Source organism: Ambystoma mexicanum, chromosome 1p (assembly GCF_040938575.1).
Source record: "Ambystoma mexicanum isolate Mex_15411 chromosome 1p, UKY_AmexF1_1, whole genome shotgun sequence".
Taxonomy (NCBI): Eukaryota; Metazoa; Chordata; class Amphibia; order Caudata; family Ambystomatidae; genus Ambystoma; species Ambystoma mexicanum.
This window is the reverse complement of record NC_090921.1, coordinates 1,474,319,914-1,474,341,337: the sequence shown is the minus strand read 5'-3', so window position 1 is coordinate 1,474,341,337 and position 21,424 is coordinate 1,474,319,914. Positions and strand designations below refer to the sequence as shown.

Sequence of the window (21,424 nt, the reverse complement as noted above, 5' to 3'; positions counted from 1 at the left end):
CTGTGAGTGCCAATTCTGCATCAATCTCATGCTTCTGCAGAAATATTTCCCAAAATGACAAAGTGGCCAATACAGGGATCGAACCCGTGACCTTGGCGTTATTAGCACCACACTCTAATCAACTGAGCTAACCAACCAGCAGAGAGCCCTGCTTCTGACTGGAGCATAAGAGGGAGGCCAGTTGCAGGGGGATTTTTTCTTCCCTTGGAAAAAAAATGCCTAAGTCATTCACACATAAAACCCTTATCCTCACAACAACCTAAAGAAAAACTACATGTGATCTGAAGGAAATTCATGAATATGACAATTATCTTCAAACTGACTTGTAGCCTGCATCACATTTAAGTAGAACTGGGACAAAGAAGGTTAAATGCATCTCATTGGTCATTTCCCACAGCAGTACTGACCTGTGACCATTTATGGACTGCTGCTTCCAACAAAACAGCAAACTAGTCATAGTAAATCTAAAGCTGTGGGTGGGAATTCTGCATCAATCTCATGCTTCTGCAGAAATATTTCCCAAATTGACAAAGTGGCCAATACTGGGATCAAATTCGCTAACTTGGCGTGATTAGCACCATGCTCAGTCAGAAAAAGTATGCCTTCTGACTGGAGCATAGGAGGGAGGCCAGTTGCAGGGGGGAGTTTTCTTCCCTTGAAAGAAAATGCCTAACTCATTCACAAAAACAACCCTTATCCTCACAACAACATTGGTTATGTCCGCAGCAGTACTGACCCGTGACTATGTATGCACAGCTGCTTCCAACAAAACAGCAATCTTGTGTTAGTAACTCTAAAGCTGTGAGTGCCAATTCTGCATCAATCTCATGCTTCTGCAGAAATATTTCCCAAAATGACAAAGTGGCCAATACGGGGATCGAACCCGTGACCGTGGCGTTATTAGCACCACGCTCTAACCAACTGAGCTAACCGGCCAGCTGAGAGGCATGTTTCTGACTGGAGCATAAGAGGGAGGCCAGTTGCAGGGGGACTTTTTCTTCCCTTGGAAAAAAAATGCCTAACTCATTCACACATAAAACCCTTATCCTCACAACAACCTAAAGAAAAACTACATGTGATCTGAAGGAAATTCACGAATATGACAATTATCTTCAAACTGACTTGTAGCCTGCATCACATTTAAGTAGAACTGGGACAAAGAAGGTTAAATGCATCTCATTGGTCATTAGTAACTCTAAAGCTGTGAGTGCCAATTCTGCATCAATCTCATGCTTCTGCAGAAATATTTCCCAAAATGACAAAGTGGCCAATACGGGGATCAAACCCGTAACCTTGGCGTTATTAGCACCACGCTCTAACCAACTGAGCTAACCGGCCAGCTGAGAGTCCTGTTTCTGACTGGAGCATAAGAGGGAGGCCAGTTGCAGGGGGATTTTTTCTTCCCTTGGAAAAAAATGCCTAACTCATTCACACATAAAACCCTTATCCTCACAACAACCTAAAGAAAAACTACATGTGATCTGAAGGAAATTCATGAATATGACAATTATCTTCAAACTGACTTGTAGCCTGCATCACATTTAAGTAGAACTGGGACAAAGAAGGTTAAATGCATCTCATTGGAAGTCCCGCAGCAGTACTGACCCGTGACCATTTATGGACTGCTGCTTGAAACAAAACAGCAAACTAGTCATAGTAAATCTAAAGCTGTGGGTGGGAATTCTGCATCAATCTCATGCTTCTGCAGAAATATTTCCCAAATTGACAAAGTGGCCAATACTGGGATCAAATTCGCTAACTTGGCGTGATTAGCACCATGCTCAGTCAGAAAAAGTATGCCTTCTGACTGGAGCATAGGAGGGAGGCCAGTTGCAGGCGGTAGTTTTCTTCCCTTGAAAGAAAATGCCTAACTCATTCACAAATACAACCCTTAACCTCACAACAACATTGGTTATGTCCCGCAGCAGTACTGACCCGTGACCATGTATGCAGAGCTGCTACCAACAAAACAGCAATCTTGTGTTAGTAACTCTAAAGCTGTGAGTGCCAATTCTGCATCAATCTCATGCTTCTGCAGAAATATTTCCCAAAATGACAAAGTGGCCAATACGGGGATCGAACCCATGACCTTGGCGTTATTAGCACCACTCTCTAACCAACTGAGCTAACCGGCCAGCTGAGAGCCTTTTTCGCTTGGAAAAAAAATGCCTAACTCATTCACACATAAAACCCTTATCCTCACAACAACCTAAAGAAAAACTACATGTGATCTGAAGGAAATTCATGAATATGACAATTATCTTCAAACTGACTTGTAGCCTGCATCACATTTAAGTTGAACTGGGACAAAGAAGGTTAAATGCATCTCATTGGTCATTTCCCACAGCAGTACTGACCTGTGACCATTTATGGACTGCTGCTTCCAACAAAACAGCAAACTAGTCATAGTAAATCTAAAGCTGTGGGTGGGAATTCTGCATCAATCTCATGCTTCTGCAGAAATATTTCCCAAATTGACAAAGTGGCCAATACTGGGATCAAATCCGCTAACTTGGCGTGATTAGCACCATGCTCAGTCAGAAAAAGTATGCCTTCTGACTGGAGCATAGGAGGGAGGCCAGTTGCAGGGGGGAGTTTTCTTCCCTTGAAAGAAAATGCCTAACTCATTCACAAATACAACCCTTATCCTCACAACAACATTGGTTATGTCCCGCAGCAGTACTGACCCATGACCATGTATGCACAGCTGCTTCCAACAAAACAGCAATCTTGTGTTAGTAACTCTAAAGCTGTGAGTGCCAATTCTGCATCAATCTCATGCTTCTGCAGAAATATTTCCCAAAATGACAAAGTGGCCAATACGGGGATCGAACCCATGACCTTGGTGTTATTAGCACCACGCTCTAACCAACTGAGCTAACCGGCCAACTGAGAGCCTTTTTCCCTTGGAAAAAAAATGCCTAACTCATTCACACATAAAACCCTTATCCTCACAACAACCTAAAGAAAAACTACATGTGATCTGAAGGAAATTCATGAATATGACAATTATCTTCAAACTGACTTGTAGCCTGCATCACATTTAAGTAGAACTGGGACAAAGAAGGTTAAATGCATCTCATTGGTCATTTCCCACAGCAGTACTGACCTGTGACCATTTATGGACTGCTGCTTCCAACAAAACAGCAAACTAGTCATAGTAAATCTAAAGCTGTGGGTGGGAATTCTGCATCTATCTCATGCTTCTGCAGAAATATTTCCCAAATTGACAAAGTGGCCAATACTGGGATCAAATCCGCTAACTTGGCGTGATTAGCACCATGCTCAGTCAGAAAAAGTATGCCTTCTGACTGGAGCATAGGAGGGAGGCCAGTTGCAGGGGGGAGTTTTCTTCCCTTGAAAGAAAATGCCTAACACATTCACAAATACAACCCTTATCCTCACAACAACATTGGTTATGTCCCGCAGCAGTACTGACCCGTGACCATGTATGCACAGCTGCTTCCAACAAAACAGCAATCTTGTGTTAGTAACTCTAAAGCTGTGAGTGCCAATTCTGCATCAATCTCATGCTTCTGCAGAAATATTTCCCAAAATGACAAGGAGGCCAATACGGGGACCCGTGACTTTGCCATTATTAGCACCACGCTCTAACCAAATGAGCTAAACAGCCAGCTGAGAGTTTAGTTTCTGACTCAAGCATAAGCAGGAGGCCAGTTGTAGGGGGATGTTTTCTTCCCTTGGAAAAAAAATGCCTAACTCATTCACACAGACAACCCTTATCCTCACAACAACCTAAAGAAAAACGCCATGTGATCTGAAGGAAATTCATGAATATTACAATTATCTTCAAACTGACTTGTGGCCTGCATCACATTTAAGTAGTACTGCGACAAAGAAGGTTAAATGCATCTCATTGGTCATTTCCCACAGCAGTACTGACCTGTGACCATTTATGGACTGCTGCTTCCAACAAAACAGCAAACTTGTCATAGTAAATCTAAAGCTGTGGGTGGGAATTCTGCATCAATCTAATGCTTCTGCAGACATTTTTCCCAAATTGACAAAGTGGCCAATACTGGGATCAAATTCGCTTACTTGGTGTGATTAGCACCATGCTCAGTCAGAAAAAGTATGCTTCTGACTGGAGCATAGGAGGGAGGCCAGTTGCAGGGGGGAGTTTTCTTTCCTTGAAAGAAAATGCCTAACTCATTCACAAATACAACCCTTATCCTCACAACAACATTGGTTATGTCCGCAGCAGTACTGACCCGTGACTATCTATGCACAGCTGCTTCCAACAAAACAGCAATCTTGTGTTAGTAACTCTAAAGCTGTGAGTGCCAATTCTGCATCAATCTCATCCTTCTGCAGAAATATTTCCCAAAATGACAAAGTGGCCAATACGGGGATCGAACCCGTGACCTTGGCGTTATTAGCACCACGCTCTAACCAACTGAGCTAACCGGCCAGCTGAGAGGCATGTTTCTGACTGGACCATAAGAGGGAGGCCAGTTGCAGGGGGATTTTTTCTTCCCTTGGAAAAAAAATGCCTAACTCATTCACACATAAAACCCTTATCCTCACAACAACCTAAAGAAAAACTACATGTGATCTGAAGGAAATTCATGAATATGACAATTATCTACAAACTGACTTGTAGCCTGCATCACATTTAAGTAGAACTGGGACAAAGAAGGTTAAATGTATCTCATTGGTCATTTCCCACAGCAGTACTGACCTGTGACCATTTATGGACAGCTGCTTCCAACAAAACAGCAAACTTGTGTTAGTAACTCTAAAGCTGTGAGTGCCAATTCTGCATCAATCTCATGCTTCTGCAGAAATATTTCCCAAAATGACAAAGTGGCCAATACGGGGATCGAACCCATGACCTTGGCGTTATTAGCACCACGCTCTAACCAACTGAGCTAACCTGCCAGCTGAAAGTCTTTTTCCCTTGGAAAAAAATGCCTAACTCATTCACACATAAAACCCTTATCCTCACAACAACCTAAAAAAAACTACATGTGATCTGAAGGAAATTCATGAATATGACAATTATCTTCAAACTGACTTGTAGCCTGCATCACATTTAAGTAGAACTGGGACAAAGAAGGTTAAATGCATCTCATTGGTCATTTCCCACAGCAGTACTGACCTGTGACCATTTATGGACTGCTGCTTCCAACAAAACAGCAAACTAGTCATAGTAAATCTAAAGCTGTGGGTGGGAATTCTGCATCAATCTCATGCTTCTGCAGAAATATTTCCCAAATTGACAAAGTGGCCAATACTGGGATCAAATTCGCTAACTTGGCGTGATTAGCACCATGCTCAGTCAGAAAAAGTATGCCTTCTGACTGGAGCATAGGAGGGAGGCCAGTTGCAGGGGGGAGTTTTCTTCCCTTGAAAGAAAATGCCTAACTCATTCACAAATACAACCCTTATCCTCACAGCAACATTGGTTATGTCCGCAGCAGTACTGACCCGTGACTATGTATGCACAGCTGCTTCCAACAAAACAGCAATCTTGTGTTAGTAACTCTAAAGCTGTGAGTGCCAATTATGCATCAATCTCATCCTTCTGCAGAAATATTTCCCAAAATGACAAAGTGGCCAATACGGGGATCGAACCCGTGACCTTGGCGTTATTAGCACCACGCTCTGACCAACTGAGCTAACCGGCCAGCTGAGAGTCTCTTTCCCTTGGAAAAAAATGCCTAACTCATTCACACATAAAACCCTTATCCTCACAACAACCGAAAGAAAAACTACATGTGATCTGAAGGAAATTCATGAATATGACAATTATCTTCAAACTGACTTGTAGCCTGCATCACATTTAAGTAGAACTGGGACAAAGAAGGTTAAATGCATCTCATTGGTCATTTCCCACAGCAGTACTGACCTGTGACCATTTATGGACTGCTGATTCCAACAAAACAGGAAACTAGTCATAGTAAATCTAAAGCTGTGGGTGGGAATTCTGCATCAATCTCATGCTTCTGCAGAAATATTTCCTAAATTGACAAAGTGGCCAATACTGGGATCAAATTCGCTAACTTGGCGTGATTAGCACCATGCTCAGTCAGAAAAAGTATGCCTTCTGACTGGAGCATAGGAGGGAGGCCAGTTGCAGGGGGGAGTTTTCTTCCCTTGAAAGAAAATGCCTAACTCATTCACAAATACAACCCTTATCCTCACAACAACATTAGTTATGTCCGCAGCAGTACTGACCCGTGACTATGTATGCACAGCTGCTTCCAACAAAACAGCAATCTTGTGTTAGTAACTCTAAAGCTGTGAGTGCCAATTCTGCATCAATCTCATCCTTCTGCAGAAATATTTCCCAAAATGACAAAGTGGCCAATACAGGGATCGAACCCGTGACCTTGGCGTTATTAGCACCGGCCAGCTGAGAGGCATATTTCTGACTGGAGCATAAGAGAGAGGCCAGTTGCAGGGGGACTTTTTCTTCCCTTGGAAAAAAAATGCCTAACTTATTCACACATAAAACCCTTATCCTCACAACAACCTAAAGAAAAACTACATGTGATCTGAAGGAAATTCACGAATATGACAATTATCTTCAAACTGACATGTAGCCTGCATCACATTTAAGTAGAACTGGGACAAAGAAGGTTAAATGCATCTCATTGGTCATTAGTAACTCTAAAGCTGTGAGTGCCAATTCTGCATCAATCTCATCCTTCTGCAGAAATATTTCCCAAAATGACAAAGGGGCCAATACGGGGTTTGAACATATGACCTTGGCGTTATTAGCACCATGCTCTAACCAACTGAGCTAATCGGCCAGCTGAGAGACTCTTTCCCTTGGAAAAAATTGCCTAACTCATTCACACATAAAACCCTTACCCTCACAACAACCTAAAGAAAAACTACATGTGATCTGAAGGAAATTCATGAATATGACAATTATCTTCAAACTGACTTGTAGCCTGCATCACATTTAAGTAGAACTGGGACAAAGAAGGTTAAATGCATCTCATTGGTCATTTCCCACAGCAGTACTGACCTGTGACCATTTATGGACTGCTGCTTCCAACAAAACAGCAAACTAGTCATAGTAAATCTAAAGCTTTGGGTGGGAATTCTGCATCAATCTCATGCTTCTGCAGAAATATTTCCCAAATTGACAAAGTGGCCAATACTGGGATCAAATTCGCTAACTTGGCGTGATTAGCACCATGCTCAGTCAGAAAAAGTATGCCTTTTGACTGGAGCATAGGAGGGAGGCCAGTTGCAGGGGGGAGTTTTCTTCCCTTGAAAGAAAATGCCTAACTCATTCACAAATACAACCCTTATCCTCACAGCAACATTGGTTATGTCCGCAGCAGTACTGACCCGTGACTATGTATGCACAGCTGCTTCCAACAAAACAGCAATCTTGTGTTAGTAACTCTAAAGCTGTGAGTGCCAATTCTGCATCAATCTCATCCTTCTGCAGAAATATTTCCCAAAATGACAAAGTGGCCAATACGGGGATCGAACCCGTGACCTTGGTGTTATTAGCACCACGCTCTAACCAACTGAGCTAACCGGCCAGCTGAGAGTCTCTTTCCCTTGGAAAAAAATGCCTAACTCATTCACACATAAAACCCTTATCCTCACAACAACCTAAAGAAAAACTACATGTGATCTGAAGGAAATTCATGAATATGACAATTATCTTCAAACTGACTTGTAGCCTGCATCACATTTAAGTAGAACTGGGACAAAGAAGGTTAAATGCATCTCATTGGTCATTTCCCACAGCAGTACTGACCTGTGACCATTTATGGACTGCTGCTTCCAACAAAACAGGAAACTAGTCATAGTAAATCTAAAGCTGTGGGTGGGAATTCTGCATCAATCTCATGCTTCTGCAGAAATATTTCCCAAATTGACAAAGTGGCCAATACTGGGATCAAATTCGCTAACTTGGCGTGATTAGCACCATGCTCAGTCAGAAAAAGTATGCCATCTGACTGGTGCATATTAGGGAGGCCAGTTGCAGGGGGGAGTTTTCTTCCCTTGAAAGAAAATGCCTAACTCATTCACAAATACAACCCTTATCCTCACAACAACATTAGTTATGTCCGCAGCAGTACTGACCCGTGACTATGTATGCACAGCTGCTTCCAACAAAACAGCAATCTTGTGTTAGTAACTCTAAAGCTGTGAGTGGCAATTCTGCATCAATCTCATCCTTCTGCAGAAATATTTCCCAAAATGACAAAGTGGCCAATACGGGGATCGAACCCGTGACCTTGGCGTTATTAGCACCACGCGCTAACTAACTGAGCTAACTGGCCAGCTGAGAGGCATATTTCTGACTGGAGCATAAGAGAGAGGCCAGTTGCAGGGGGACTTTTTCTTCCCTTGGAAAAAAAATGCCTAACTCATTCACACATAAAACCCTTATCCTCACAACAACCTAAAGAAAAACTACATGTGATCTGAAGGAAATTCACGAATATGACAATTATCTTCAAACTGACTTGTAGCCTGCATCACATTTAAGTAGAACTGGGACAAAGAAGGTTAAATGCATCTCATTGGTCATCAGTAACTCTAAAGCTGTGAGTGCCAATTCTGCATCAATCTCATGCTTCTGCAGAAATATTTCCCAAAATGACAAAGTGGCCAATACGGGGATCAAACCCGTAACCTTGGCGTTATTAGCACCATGCTCTAACCAACGGAGCTAACCGGCCAGCTGAGAGTCCTGTTTCTGACTGGAGCATAAGAGGGAGGCCAGTTGCAGGGGGATTTTTTCTTCCCTTGGAAAAAAATGCCTAACTCATTCACACATAAAACCCTTATCCTCACAACAACCTAAAGAAAAACGACATGTGATCTGAAGGAAATTCATGAATATGACAATTATCTTCAAACTGACTTGTAGCCTGCATCACATTTAAGTAGAACTGGGACAAAGAAGGTTAAATGCATCTCATTGGTCATTTCCCACAGCAGTACTGACCTATGACCATTTATGGACTGCTGCTTCCAACAAAACAGCAAACTAGTCATAGTAAATCTAAAGCTGTGGGTGGGAATTCTGCATCAATCTCATGCTTCTGCAGAAATATTTCCCAAATTGACAAAGTGGCCAATACTGGGATCAAATTCGCTAACTTGGCGTGATTAGCACCATGCTCAGTCAGAAAAAGTATGCCTTCTGACTGGAGCATAGGAGGGAGGCCAGTTGCAGGGGGGAGTTTTCTTCCCTTGAAAGAAAATGCCTAACTCATTCACAAATACAACCCTTATCCTCACCGCAACATTGGTTATGTCCGCAGCAGTACTGACCCGTGACTATGTATGCACAGCTGCTTCCAACAAAACAGCAATCTTGTGTTAGTAACTCTAAAGCTGTGAGTGCCAATTCTGCATCAATCTCATCCTTCTGCAGAAATATTTCCCAAAATGACAAAGTGGCCAATACGGGGATCGAACCCGTGACCTTGGCGTTATTAGCACCACGCTCTAACCAACTGAGCTAACCGGCCAGCTGAGAGTCTCTTTCCCTTGGAAAAAAATGCCTAACTCATTCACACACAAAACCCTTATCCTCACAACAACCTAAAGAAAAACTACATGTGATCTGAAGGAAATTCATGAATATGACAATTATCTTCAAACTGACTTGTAGCCTGCATCACATTTAAGTAGAACTGGGACAAAGAAGGTTAAATGCATCTCATTGGTCATTTCCCACAGCAGTACTGACCTGTGACCATTTATGGACTGCTGCTTCCAACAAAACAGCAAACTAGTCATAGTAAATCTAAAGCTGTGGGTGGGAATTCTGCATCAATCTCATGCTTCTGCAGAAATATTTCCCAAATTGACAAAGTGGCCAATACTGGGATCAAATTCGCTAACTTGGCGTGATTAGCACCATGCTCAGTCAGAAAAAGTATGCCTTCTGACTGGAGCATAGGAGGGAGGCCAGTTGCAGGGGGGAGTTTTCTTCCCTTGAAAGAAAATGCCTAACTCATTCACAAATACAACCCTTATCCTCACCGCAACATTGGTTATGTCCGCAGCAGTACTGACCCGTGACTATGTATGCACAGCTGCTTCCAACAAAACAGCAATCTTGTGTTAGTAACTCTAAAGCTGTGAGTGCCAATTCTGCATCAATCTCATCCTTCTGCAGAAATATTTCCCAAAATGACAAAGTGGCCAATACGGGGATCGAACCCGTGACCTTGGCGTTATTAGCACCACGCTCTAACCAACTGAGCTAACCGGCCAGCTGAGAGTCTCTTTCCCTTGGAAAAAAATGCCTAACTCATTCACACACAAAACCCTTATCCTCACAACAACCTAAAGAAAAACTACATGTGATCTGAAGGAAATTCATGAATATGACAATTATCTTCAAACTGACTTGTAGCCTGCATCACATTTAAGTAGAACTGGGACAAAGAAGGTTAAATGCATCTCATTGGTCATTTCCCACAGCAGTACTGACCTGTGACCATTTATGGACTGCTGCTTCCAACAAAACAGCAAACTAGTCATAGTAAATCTAAAGCTGTGGGTGGGAATTCTGCATCAATCTCATGCTTCTGCAGAAATATTTCCCAAATTGACAAAGTGGCCAATACTGGGATCAAATTCGCTAACTTGGCGTGATTAGCACCATGCTCAGTCAGAAAAAGTATGCCTTCTGACTGGAGCATAGGAGGGAGGCCAGTTGCAGGGGGGAGTTTTCTTCCCTTGAAAGAAAATGCCTAACTCATTCACAAATACAACCCTTATCCTCACAACAACATTGGTTATGTCCGCAGCAGTACTGACCCATGACTATGTATGCACAGCTGCTTCCAACAAAACAGCAATCTTGTGTTAGTAACTCTAAAGCTGTGAGTGCCAATTCTGCATCAATCTCATGCTTCTGCAGAAATATTTCCCAAAATGACAGAGTGGCCAATACGGGGATCGAACCCGTGACCGTGGCGTTATTAGCACCACGCTCTGACCAACTGAGCTAACCGACCAGCTGAGAGTCCTGTTTCTGACTGGAGCATAAGAGGGAGGCCAGTTGCAGGGGGATTTTTTCTTCCCTTGGAAAAAAAATGCCTAAGTCATTCACACATAAAACCCTTATCCTCACAACAACCTAAAGAAAAACTACATGTGATCTGAAGGAAATTCATGAATATGACAATTATCTTCAAACTGACTTGTAGCCTGCATCACATTTAAGTAGAACTGGGACAAAGAAGGTTAAATGCATCTCATTGGTCATTTCCCACAGCAGTACTGACCTGTGACCATTTATGGACTGCTGCTTCCTACAAAACAGCAAACTAGTCATAGTAAATCTAAAGCTGTGGGTGGGAATTCTGCATCAATCTCATGCTTCTGCAGAAATATTTCCCAAATTGACAAAGTGGCCAATACTGGGATCAAATCCGCTAACTTGGCGTGATTAGCACCATGCTCAGTCAGAAAAAGTATGCCTTCTGACTGGAGCATAGGAGGGAGGCCAGTTGCAGGGGGGAGTTTTCTTCCCTTGAAAGAAAATGCCTAACTCATTCACAAATACAACCCTTATCCTCACAACAACATTGGTTATGTCCCGCAGCAGTACTGACGCGTGACCATGTATGTACAGCTGCTTCCAACAAAACAGCAATCTTGTGTTAGTAACTCTAAAGCTGTGAGTGCCAATTCTGCATCAATCTCATGCTTCTGCAGAAATATTTCCCAAAATGACAAGGAGGCCAATACGGGGACCCGTGACCTTGCCATTATTAGCACCACGCTCTAACCAAATGAGCTAAACAGCCAGCTGAGAGCTTTGTTTCTGACTCAAGCATAAGCAGGAGGCCAGTTGTAGGGGGATGTTTTCTTCCCTTGGAAAAAAAATGCCTAACTCATTCACACAGACAACCCTTATCCTCACAACAACCTAAAGAAAAACTCCATGTGATCTGAAGGAAATTCATGAATATTACAATTATCTTCAAACTGACTTGTGGCCTGCATCACATTTAAGTAGTACTGCGACAAAGAAGGTTAAATGCATCTCATTGGTCATTTCCCACAGCAGTACTGACCTGTGACCATTTATGGACTGCTGCTTCCAACAAAACAGCAAACTAGTCATAGTAAATCTAAAGCTGTGGGTGGGAATTCTGCATCAATCTCATGCTTCTGCAGAAATATTTCCCAAATTGACAAAGTGGCCAATACTGGGATCAAATTCGCTAACTTGGCGTGATTAGCACCATGCTCAGTCAGAAAAAGTATGCCTTCTGACTGGAGCATAGGAGGGAGGCCAGTTGCAGGGGGGAGTTTTCTTCCCTTGAAAGAAAATGCCTAACTCATTCACAAATACAACCCTTATCCTCACAACAACATTGGTTATGTCCCGCAGCAGTACTGACCCGTGACCATGTATGCACAGCTGCTTCCAACAAAACAGCAATCTTGTGTTAGTAATTCTAAAGCTGTGAGTGCCAATTCTGCATCAATCTCATGCTTCTGCAGAAATATTTCCCAAAATGACAAAGTGGACAATACGGGGATCGAACCCGTGACCTTGGCGTTATTAGCACCACTCTCTAACCAACTGACCTAACCAACCAGCTGAGAGTCCTGTTTCTGACTGGAGCATAAGAGGGAGGCCAGTTGCAGGGAGATTTTTTCTTCCCTTGGAAAAAAAATGCCTAAGTCATTCACACATAAAACCCTTATCCTCACAACAACCTAAAGAAAAACTACATGTGATCTGAAGGAAATTCATGAATATTACAATTATCTTCAAACTGACTTGTGGCCTGCATCACATTTAAGTAGAACTGGGACAAAGAAGGTTAAATGCATCTCATTGGTCATTTCCCACAGCAGTACTGACCTGTGACCATTTATGGACTGCTGCTTCCAACAAAACAGCAAACTTGTCATAGTAAATCTAAAGCTGTGGGTGGGAATTCTGCATCAATCTAAGGCTTCTGCAGACATTTTTCCCAAATTGACAAAGTGGCCAATACTGGGATCAAATTCGCTAACTTGGTGTGATTAGCACCATGCTCAGTCAGAAAAAGTATGCTTCTGACTGGAGCATAGGAGGGAGGCCAGTTGCAGGGGGGAGTTTTCTTTCCTTGAAAGAAAATGCCTAACTCATTCACAAATACAACCCTTATCCTCACAACAACATTGGTTATGTCCGCAGCAGTACTGACCCGTGACTATCTATGCACAGCTGCTTCCAACAAGACAGCAATCTTGTGTTAGTAACTCTAAAGCTGTGAGTGCCAATTCTGCATCAATCTCATCCTTCTGCAGAAATATTTCCCAAAATGACAAAGTGGCCAATACGGGGATCGAACCCGTGACCTTGGCGTTATTAGCACCACGCTCTAACCAACTGAGCTAACCGGCCAGCTGAGAGGCAGATTTCTGACTGGACCATAAGAGGGAGGCCAGTTGCAGGGGGATTTTTTCTTCCCTTGGAAAAAAAATGCCTAACTCATTCACACATAAAACCCTTATCCTCACAACAACCTAAAGAAAACTACATGTGATCTGAAGGAAATTCATGAATATGACAATTATCTTCAAACTGACTTGTAGCCTGCATCACATTTAAGTAGAACTGGGACAAAGAAGGTTACATGTATCTCATTGGTCATTTCCCACAGCAGTACTGACCTGTGACCATTTATAAACTGCTGCTTCCAACAAAACAGCAAACTAGTCATAGTAAATCTAAAGCTGTGGGTGGGAATTCTGCATCAATCTCATGCTTCTGCAGAAATATTTCCCAAATTGACAAAGTGGCCAATACTGGGATCAAATTCGCTAACTTGGCGTGATTAGCACCATGCTCAGTCAGAAAAAGTATGCCTTCTGACTGGAGCATAGGAGGGAGGCCAGTTGCAGGGGGGAGTTTTCTTCCCTTGAAAGAAAATGCCTAACTCATTCACAAATACAACCCTTATCCTCACAACAACATTGGTTATGTCCCGCAGCAGTACTGACCCGTGACCATGTATGCACAGCTGCTTCCAACAAAACAGCAATCTTGTGTTAGTAACTCTAAAGCTGTGAGTGCCAATTCTGCATCAATCTCATGCTTCTGCAGAAATATTTCCCAAAATGACATAGTGGCCAATACGGGGATCGAACCCGTGACCTTGGCGTTATTAGCACCACGCTCTAACCAACTGAGCTAACCAACCAGCTGAGAGTCCTGTTTCTGACTGGAGCATAAGAGGGAGGCCAGTTGCAGGGGGATTTTTTCTTCCCTTGGAAAAAAAATGCCTAAGTCATTCACACATAAAACCCTTATCCTCACAACAACCTAAAGAAAAACTACATGTGATCTGAAGGAAATTCATGAATATGACAATTATCTTCAAACTGACTTGTAGCCTGCATCACATTTAAGTAGAACTGGAACAAAGAAGGTTAACTGCATCTCATTGGTCATTTCCCACAGCAGTACTGACCTGTGACCATTTATGGACTGCTGCTTCCAACAAAACAGCAAACTAGTCATAGTAAATCTAAAGCTGTGGGTGGGAATTCTGCATCAATCTCATGCTTCTGCAGAAATATTTCCCAAATTGACAAAGTGGCCAATACTGGGATCAAATTCGCTAACTTGGCGTGATTAGCACCATGCTCAGTCAGAAAAAGTATGCCTTCTGACTGGAGCATAGGAGGGAGGCCAGTTGCAGGGGGGAGTTTTCTTCCCTTGAAAGAAAATGCCTAACTCATTCACAAATACAACCCTTATCCTCACAACAACATTGGTTATGTCCGCAGCAGTACTGACCCGTGACTATGTATGCACAGCTGCTTCCAACAAAACAGCAATCTTGTGTTAGTAACTCTAAAGCTGTGAGTGCCAATTCTGCATCAATCTCATGCTTCTGCAGAAATATTTCCCAAAATGACAAGGAGGCCAATACGGGGACCCGTGACCTTGCCATTATTAGCACCACGCTCTAACCAAATGAGCTAAACAGCCAGCTGAGAGTTTTGTTTCTGACTCAAGCATAAGCAGGAGGCCAGTTTTCGGGGGATGTTTTCTTCCCTTGGAAAAAAAATGCCTAACTCATTCACACAGACAACCCTTATCCTCACAACAACCTAAAGAAAAACTCCATGTGATCTGAAGGAAATTCATGAATATTACAATTATCTTCAAACTGACTTGTGGCCTGCATCACATTTAAGTAGTACTGCGACAAAGAAGGTTAAATGCATCTCATTGGTCATTTCCCACAGCAGTACTGACCTGTGACCATTTATGGACTGCTGCTTCCAACAAAACAGCAAACTAGTCATAGTAAATCTAAAGCTGTGGGTGGGAATTCTGCATCAATCTCATGCTTCTGCAGAAATATTTCCCAAATTGACAAAGTGGCCAATACTGGGATCAAATTCGCTAACTTGGCGTGATTAGCACCATGCTCAGTCAGAAAAAGTATGCCTTCTGACTGGAGCATAGGAGGGAGGCCAGTTGCAGGGGGGAGTTTTCTTCCCTTGAAAGAAAATGCCTAACTCATTCACAAATACAACCCTTATCCTCACAACAACATTGGTTATGTCCCGCAGCAGTACTGACCCGTGACCATGTATGCACAGCTGCTTCCAACAAAACAGCAATCTTGTGTTAGTAATTCTAAAGCTGTGAGTGCCAATTCTGCATCAATCTCATGCTTCTGCAGAAATATTTCCCAAAATGACAAAGTGGCCAATACGGGGATCGAACCCGTGACCTTGGTGTTATTAGCACCACGCTCTAACCAACTGAGCTAACCGGCCAGCTGAGAGTCTCTTTCCCTTGGAAAAAAATGCCTAACTCATTCACACATAAAACCCTTATCCTCACAACAACCTAAAGAAAAACTACATGTGATCTGAAGGAAATTCATGAATATGACAATTATCTTCAAACTGACTTGTAGCCTGCATCACATTTAAGTAGAACTGGGACAAAGAAGGTTAAATGCATCTCATTGGTCATTTCCCACAGCAGTACTGACCTGTGACCATTTATGGACTGCTGCTTCCAACAAAACAGGAAACTAGTCATAGTAAATCTAAAGCTGTGGGTGGGAATTCTGCATCAATCTCATGCTTCTGCCGAAATATTTCCCAAATTGACAAAGTGGCCAATACTGGGATCAAATTCGCTAACTTGGCGTGATTAGCACCATGCTCAGTCAGAAAAAGTATGCCATCTGACTGGTGCATATTAGGGAGGCCAGTTGCAGGGGGGAGTTTTCTTCCCTTGAAAGAAAATGCCTAACTCATTCACAAATACAACCCTTATCCTCACAACAACATTAGTTATGTCCGCAGCAGTACTGACCCGTGACTATGTATGCACAGCTGCTTCCAACAAAACAGCAATCTTGTGTTAGTAACTCTAAAGCTGTGAGTGGCAATTCTGCATCAATCTCATCCTTCTGCAGAAATATTTCCCAAAATGACAAAGTGGCCAATACGGGGATCGAACCCGTGACCTTGGCGTTATTAGCACCACGCTCTAACCAACTGAGCTAACTGGCCAGCTGAGAGGCATATTTCTGACTGGAGCATAAGAGAGAGGCCAGTTGCAGGGGGACTTTTTCTTCCCTTGGAAAAAAAATGCCTAACTCATTCACACATAAAACCCTTATCCTCACAACAACCTAAAGAAAAACTACATGTGATCTGAAGGAAATTCACGAATATGACAATTATCTTCAAACTGACTTGTAGCCTGCATCACATTTAAGTAGAACTGGGACAAAGAAGGTTAAATGCATCTCATTGGTCATCAGTAACTCTAAAGCTGTGAGTGCCAATTCTGCATCAATCTCATGCTTCTGCAGAAATATTTCCCAAAATGACAAAGTGGCCAATACGGGGATCGAACCCGTGACCTTGGTGTTATTAGCACCACGCTCTAACCAACTGAGCTAACCGGCCAGCTGAGAGTCTCTTTCCCTTGGAAAAAAATGCCTAACTCATTCACACATAAAACCCTTATCCTCACAACAACCTAAAGAAAAACTACATGTGATCTGAAGGAAATTCATGAATATGACAATTATCTTCAAACTGACTTGTAGCCTGCATCACATTTAAGTAGAACTGGGACAAAGAAGGTTAAATGCATCTCATTGGTCATTTCCCACAGCAGTACTGACCTGTGACCATTTATGGACTGCTGCTTCCAACAAAACAGGAAACTAGTCATAGTAAATCTAAAGCTGTGGGTGGGAATTCTGCATCAATCTCATGCTTCTGCCGAAATATTTCGCAAATTGACAAAGTGGCCAATACTGGGATCAAATTCGCTAACTTGGCGTGATTAGCACCATGCTCAGTCAGAAAAAGTATGCCATCTGACTGGTGCATATTAGGGAGGCCAGTTGCAGGGGGGAGTTTTCTTCCCTTGAAAGAAAATGCCTAACTCATTCACAAATACAACCCTTATCCTCACAACAACATTAGTTATGTCCGCAGCAGTACTGACCCGTGACTATGTATGCACAGCTGCTTCCAACAAAACAGCAATCTTGTGTTAGTAACTCTAAAGCTGTGAGTGGCAATTCTGCATCAATCTCATCCTTCTGCAGAAATATTTCCCAAAATGACAAAGTGGCCAATACGGGGATCGAACCCGTGACCTTGGCGTTATTAGCACCACGCTCTAACCAACTGAGCTAACTGGCCAGCTGAGAGGCATATTTCTGACTGGAGCATAAGAGAGAGGCCAGTTGCAGGGGGACTTTTTCTTCCCTTGGAAAAAAAATGCCTAACTCATTCACACATAAAACCCTTATCCTCACAACAACCTAAAGAAAAACTACATGTGATCTGAAGGAAATTCACGAATATGACAATTATCTTCAAACTGACTTGTAGCCTGCATCACATTTAAGTAGAACTGGGACAAAGAAGGTTAAATGCATCTCATTGGTCATCAGTAACTCTAAAGCTGTGAGTGCCAATTCTGCATCAATCTCATGCTTCTGCATCAATCTCATGCTTCTGCAGAAATATTTCCCAAATTGACAAAGTGGCCAATACTGGGATCAAATTCGCTAACTTGGCGTGATTAGCACCATGCTCAGTCAGAAAAAGTATGCCTTCTGACTGGAGCATAGGAGGGAGGCCAGTTGCAGGGGGGAGCACCACGCTCTAACCAAATGAGCTAAACAGCCAGCTGAGAGCTTTGTTTCTGACTCAAGCATAAGCAGGAGGCCAGTTGTAGGGGATGTTTTCTTCCCTTGGAAAAAAATGCCTAACTCATTCACACAGACAACCCTTATCCTCACAACAACCTAAAGAAAAACTCCATGTGATCTGAAGGAAATTCATGAATATTACAATTATCTTCAAACTGACTTGTGGCCTGCATCACATTTAAGTAGTACTGCGACAAAGAAGGTTAAATGCATCTCATTGGTCATTTCCCACAGCAGTACTGACCTGTGACCATTTATGGACTGCTGCTTCCAACAAAACAGCAAACTAGTCATAGTAAATCTAAAGCTGTGGGTGGGAATTCTGCATCAATCTCATGCTTCTGCAGAAATATTTCCCAAATTGACAAAGTGGCCAATACTGGGATCAAATTCGCTAACTTGGCGTGATTAGCACCATGCTCAGTCAGAAAAAGTATGCCTTCTGACTGGAGCATAGGAGGGAGGCCAGTTGCAGGGGGGAGTTTTCTTCCCTTGAAAGAAAATGCCTAACTCATTCACAAATACAACCCTTATCCTCACAACAACATTGGTTATGTCCCGCAGCAGTACTGACCTGTGACCATGTATGCACAGCTGCTTCCAACAAAACAGCAATCTTGTGTTAGTAATTCTAAAGCTGTGAGTGCCAATTCTGCATCAATCTCATGCTTCTGCAGAAATATTTCCCAAAATGACAAAGTGGACAATACGGGGATCGAACCCGTGACCTTGGCGTTATTAGCACCACGCTCTAACCAACTGACCTAACCAACCAGCTGTGAGTCCTGTTTCTGACTGGAGCATAAGAGGGAGGCCAGTTGCAGGGAGATTTTTTCTTCCCTTGGAAAAAAAATGCCTAAGTCATTCACACATAAAACCCTTATCCTCACAACAACCTAAAGAAAAACTACATGTGATCTGAAGGAAATTCATGAATATTACAATTATCTTCAAACTGACTTGTGGCCTGCATCACATTTAAGTAGAACTGGGACAAAGAAGGTTAAATGCATCTCATTGGTCATTTCCCACAGCAGTACTGACCTGTGACCATTTATGGACTGCTGCTTCCAACAAAACAGCAAACTTGTCATAGTAAATCTAAAGCTGTGGGTGGGAATTCTGCATCAATCTAATGCTTCTGCAGACATTTTTCCCAAATTGACAAAGTGGCCAATACTGGGATCAAATTCGCTAACTTGGTGTGATTAGCACCATGCTCAGTCAGAAAAAGTATGCTTCTGACTGGAGCATAGGAGGGAGGCCAGTTGCAGGGGGGAGTTTTCTTTCCTTGAAAGAAAATGCCTAACTCATTCACAAATACAACCCTTATCCACACAACAACATTGGTTATGTCCGCAGCAGTACTGACCCGTGACTATCTATGCACAGCTGCTTCCAACAAAACAGCAATCTTGTGTTAGTAACTCTAAAGCTGTGAGTGCCAATTCTGCATCAATCTCATCCTTCTGCAGAAATATTTCCCAAAATGACAAAGTGGCCAATACGGGGATCGAACCCGTGACCTTGGCGTTATTAGCACCACGCTCTAACCAACTGAGCTAACCGGCCAGCTGAGAGGCAGATTTCTGACTGGACCATAAGAGGGAGGCCAGTTGCAGGGGGATTTTTTCTTCCCTTGGAAAAAAAATGCCTAACTCATTCACACATAAAACCCTTATCCTCACAACAACCTAAAGAAAACTACATGTGATCTGAAGGAAATTCATGAATATGACAATTATCTTCAAACTGACTTGTAGCCTGCATCACATTTAAGTAGAACTGGGACAAAGAAGGTTACATGTATCTCATTGGTCATTTCCCACAGCAGTACTGACCTGTGACCATTTATAAACTGCTGCTTCCAACAAAACAGCAAACTAGTCATAGTAAATCTAAAGCTGTGGGTGGGAATTCTGCATCAATCTCATGCTTCTGCAGAAATATTTCCCAAATTGACAAAGTGGCCAATACTGGGATCAAATTCGCTAACTTGGCGTGATTAGCACCATGCTCAGTCAGAAAAAGTATGCCTTCTGACTGGAGCATAGGAGGGAGGCCAGTTGCAGGGGGGAGTTTTCTTCCCTTGAAAGAAAATGCCTAACTCATTCACAAATACAACCCTTATCCTCACAACAACATTGGTTATGTCCCGCAGCAGTACTGACCCGTGACCATGTATGCACAGCTGCTTCCAACAAAACAGCAATCTTGTGTTAGTAACTCTAAAGCTGTGAGTGCCAATTCTGCATCAATCTCATGCTTCTGCAGAAATATTTCCCAAAATGACAAAGTGGCCAATACGGGGATCGAACCCGTGACCTTGGCGTTATTAGCACCACGCTCTAACCAACTGAGCTAACCAACCAGCTGAGAGTCCTGTTTCTGACTGGAGCATAAGAGGGAGGCCAGTTGCAGGGGGATTTTTTCTTCCCTTGGAAAAAAAATGCCTAAGTCATTCACACATAAAACCCTTATCCTCACAACAACCTAAAGAAAAACTACATGTGATCTGAAGGAAATTCATGAATATGACAATTATCTTCAAACTGACTTGTAGCCTGCATCACATTTAAGTAGAACTGGAACAAAGAAGGTTAAATGCATCTCATTGGTCATTTCCCACAGCAGTACTGACCTGTGACCATTTATGGACTGCTGCTTCCAACAAAACAGCAAACTAGCCATAGTAAATCTAAAGCTGTGGGTGGGAATTCTGCATCAATCTCATGCTTCTGCAGAAATATTTCCCAAATTGACAAAGTGGCCAATACTGGGATCAAATTCGCTAACTTGGCGTGATTAGCACCATGCTCAGTCAGAAAAAGTATGCCTTCTGACTGGAGCATAGGAGGGAGGCCAGTTGCAGGGGGGAGTTTTCTTCCCTTGAAAGAAAATGCCTAACTCATTCACAAATACAACCCTTATCCTCACAACAACATTGGTTATGTCCGCAGCAGTACTGACCCGTGACTATGTATGCACAGCTGCTTCCAACAAAACAGCAATCTTGTGTTAGTAACTCTAAAGCTGTGAGTGCCAATTCTGCATCAATCTCATGCTTCTGCAGAAATATTTCCCAAAATGACAAGGAGGCCAATACGGGGACCCGTGACCTTGCCATTATTAGCACCACGCTCTAACCAAATGAGCTAAACAGCCAGCTGAGAGTTTTGTTTCTGACTCAAGCATAAGCAGGAGGCCAGTTTTCGGGGGATGTTTTCTTCCCTTGGAAAAAA

At 42.7% G+C, this 21,424-nt stretch overlaps 18 non-coding genes across 18 annotated transcripts; all 18 read right to left on the bottom strand.

Annotated features, from left to right (window-relative positions):
* Positions 1-862: 862 nt before the first annotated feature.
* TRNAI-AAU (transfer RNA isoleucine (anticodon AAU)) lies at positions 863-936 on the bottom strand. Its single transcript has one exon. It is a non-coding gene; the product is annotated as a tRNA-Ile (tRNA).
* A 328-nt stretch (positions 937-1,264) lies between these two features.
* TRNAI-AAU (transfer RNA isoleucine (anticodon AAU)) lies at positions 1,265-1,338 on the bottom strand. The gene has a single exon. It is a non-coding gene; the product is annotated as a tRNA-Ile (tRNA).
* Positions 1,339-2,061: 723 nt separating this feature from the next.
* Positions 2,062-2,135, bottom strand: TRNAI-AAU (transfer RNA isoleucine (anticodon AAU)). The gene has a single exon. It is a non-coding gene; the product is annotated as a tRNA-Ile (tRNA).
* Positions 2,136-2,813: 678 nt separating this feature from the next.
* On the bottom strand, positions 2,814-2,887 carry TRNAI-AAU (transfer RNA isoleucine (anticodon AAU)). The gene has a single exon. It is a non-coding gene; the product is annotated as a tRNA-Ile (tRNA).
* A 1,471-nt stretch (positions 2,888-4,358) lies between these two features.
* On the bottom strand, positions 4,359-4,432 carry TRNAI-AAU (transfer RNA isoleucine (anticodon AAU)). The gene has a single exon. It is a non-coding gene; the product is annotated as a tRNA-Ile (tRNA).
* A 1,145-nt stretch (positions 4,433-5,577) lies between these two features.
* On the bottom strand, positions 5,578-5,651 carry TRNAI-AAU (transfer RNA isoleucine (anticodon AAU)). Its single transcript has one exon. It is a non-coding gene; the product is annotated as a tRNA-Ile (tRNA).
* Positions 5,652-7,455: 1,804 nt separating this feature from the next.
* Positions 7,456-7,529, bottom strand: TRNAI-AAU (transfer RNA isoleucine (anticodon AAU)). Its single transcript has one exon. It is a non-coding gene; the product is annotated as a tRNA-Ile (tRNA).
* A 1,876-nt stretch (positions 7,530-9,405) lies between these two features.
* On the bottom strand, positions 9,406-9,479 carry TRNAI-AAU (transfer RNA isoleucine (anticodon AAU)). The gene has a single exon. It is a non-coding gene; the product is annotated as a tRNA-Ile (tRNA).
* Positions 9,480-10,155: 676 nt separating this feature from the next.
* On the bottom strand, positions 10,156-10,229 carry TRNAI-AAU (transfer RNA isoleucine (anticodon AAU)). The gene has a single exon. It is a non-coding gene; the product is annotated as a tRNA-Ile (tRNA).
* A 676-nt stretch (positions 10,230-10,905) lies between these two features.
* Positions 10,906-10,979, bottom strand: TRNAI-AAU (transfer RNA isoleucine (anticodon AAU)). Its single transcript has one exon. It is a non-coding gene; the product is annotated as a tRNA-Ile (tRNA).
* A 2,319-nt stretch (positions 10,980-13,298) lies between these two features.
* TRNAI-AAU (transfer RNA isoleucine (anticodon AAU)) lies at positions 13,299-13,372 on the bottom strand. Its single transcript has one exon. It is a non-coding gene; the product is annotated as a tRNA-Ile (tRNA).
* Positions 13,373-14,097: 725 nt separating this feature from the next.
* Positions 14,098-14,171, bottom strand: TRNAI-AAU (transfer RNA isoleucine (anticodon AAU)). The gene has a single exon. It is a non-coding gene; the product is annotated as a tRNA-Ile (tRNA).
* A 1,520-nt stretch (positions 14,172-15,691) lies between these two features.
* Positions 15,692-15,765, bottom strand: TRNAI-AAU (transfer RNA isoleucine (anticodon AAU)). The gene has a single exon. It is a non-coding gene; the product is annotated as a tRNA-Ile (tRNA).
* A 676-nt stretch (positions 15,766-16,441) lies between these two features.
* TRNAI-AAU (transfer RNA isoleucine (anticodon AAU)) lies at positions 16,442-16,515 on the bottom strand. Its single transcript has one exon. It is a non-coding gene; the product is annotated as a tRNA-Ile (tRNA).
* A 328-nt stretch (positions 16,516-16,843) lies between these two features.
* On the bottom strand, positions 16,844-16,917 carry TRNAI-AAU (transfer RNA isoleucine (anticodon AAU)). The gene has a single exon. It is a non-coding gene; the product is annotated as a tRNA-Ile (tRNA).
* Positions 16,918-17,593: 676 nt separating this feature from the next.
* On the bottom strand, positions 17,594-17,667 carry TRNAI-AAU (transfer RNA isoleucine (anticodon AAU)). Its single transcript has one exon. It is a non-coding gene; the product is annotated as a tRNA-Ile (tRNA).
* A 2,013-nt stretch (positions 17,668-19,680) lies between these two features.
* TRNAI-AAU (transfer RNA isoleucine (anticodon AAU)) lies at positions 19,681-19,754 on the bottom strand. The gene has a single exon. It is a non-coding gene; the product is annotated as a tRNA-Ile (tRNA).
* Positions 19,755-20,479: 725 nt separating this feature from the next.
* Positions 20,480-20,553, bottom strand: TRNAI-AAU (transfer RNA isoleucine (anticodon AAU)). The gene has a single exon. It is a non-coding gene; the product is annotated as a tRNA-Ile (tRNA).
* Positions 20,554-21,424: the final 871 nt, after the last annotated feature.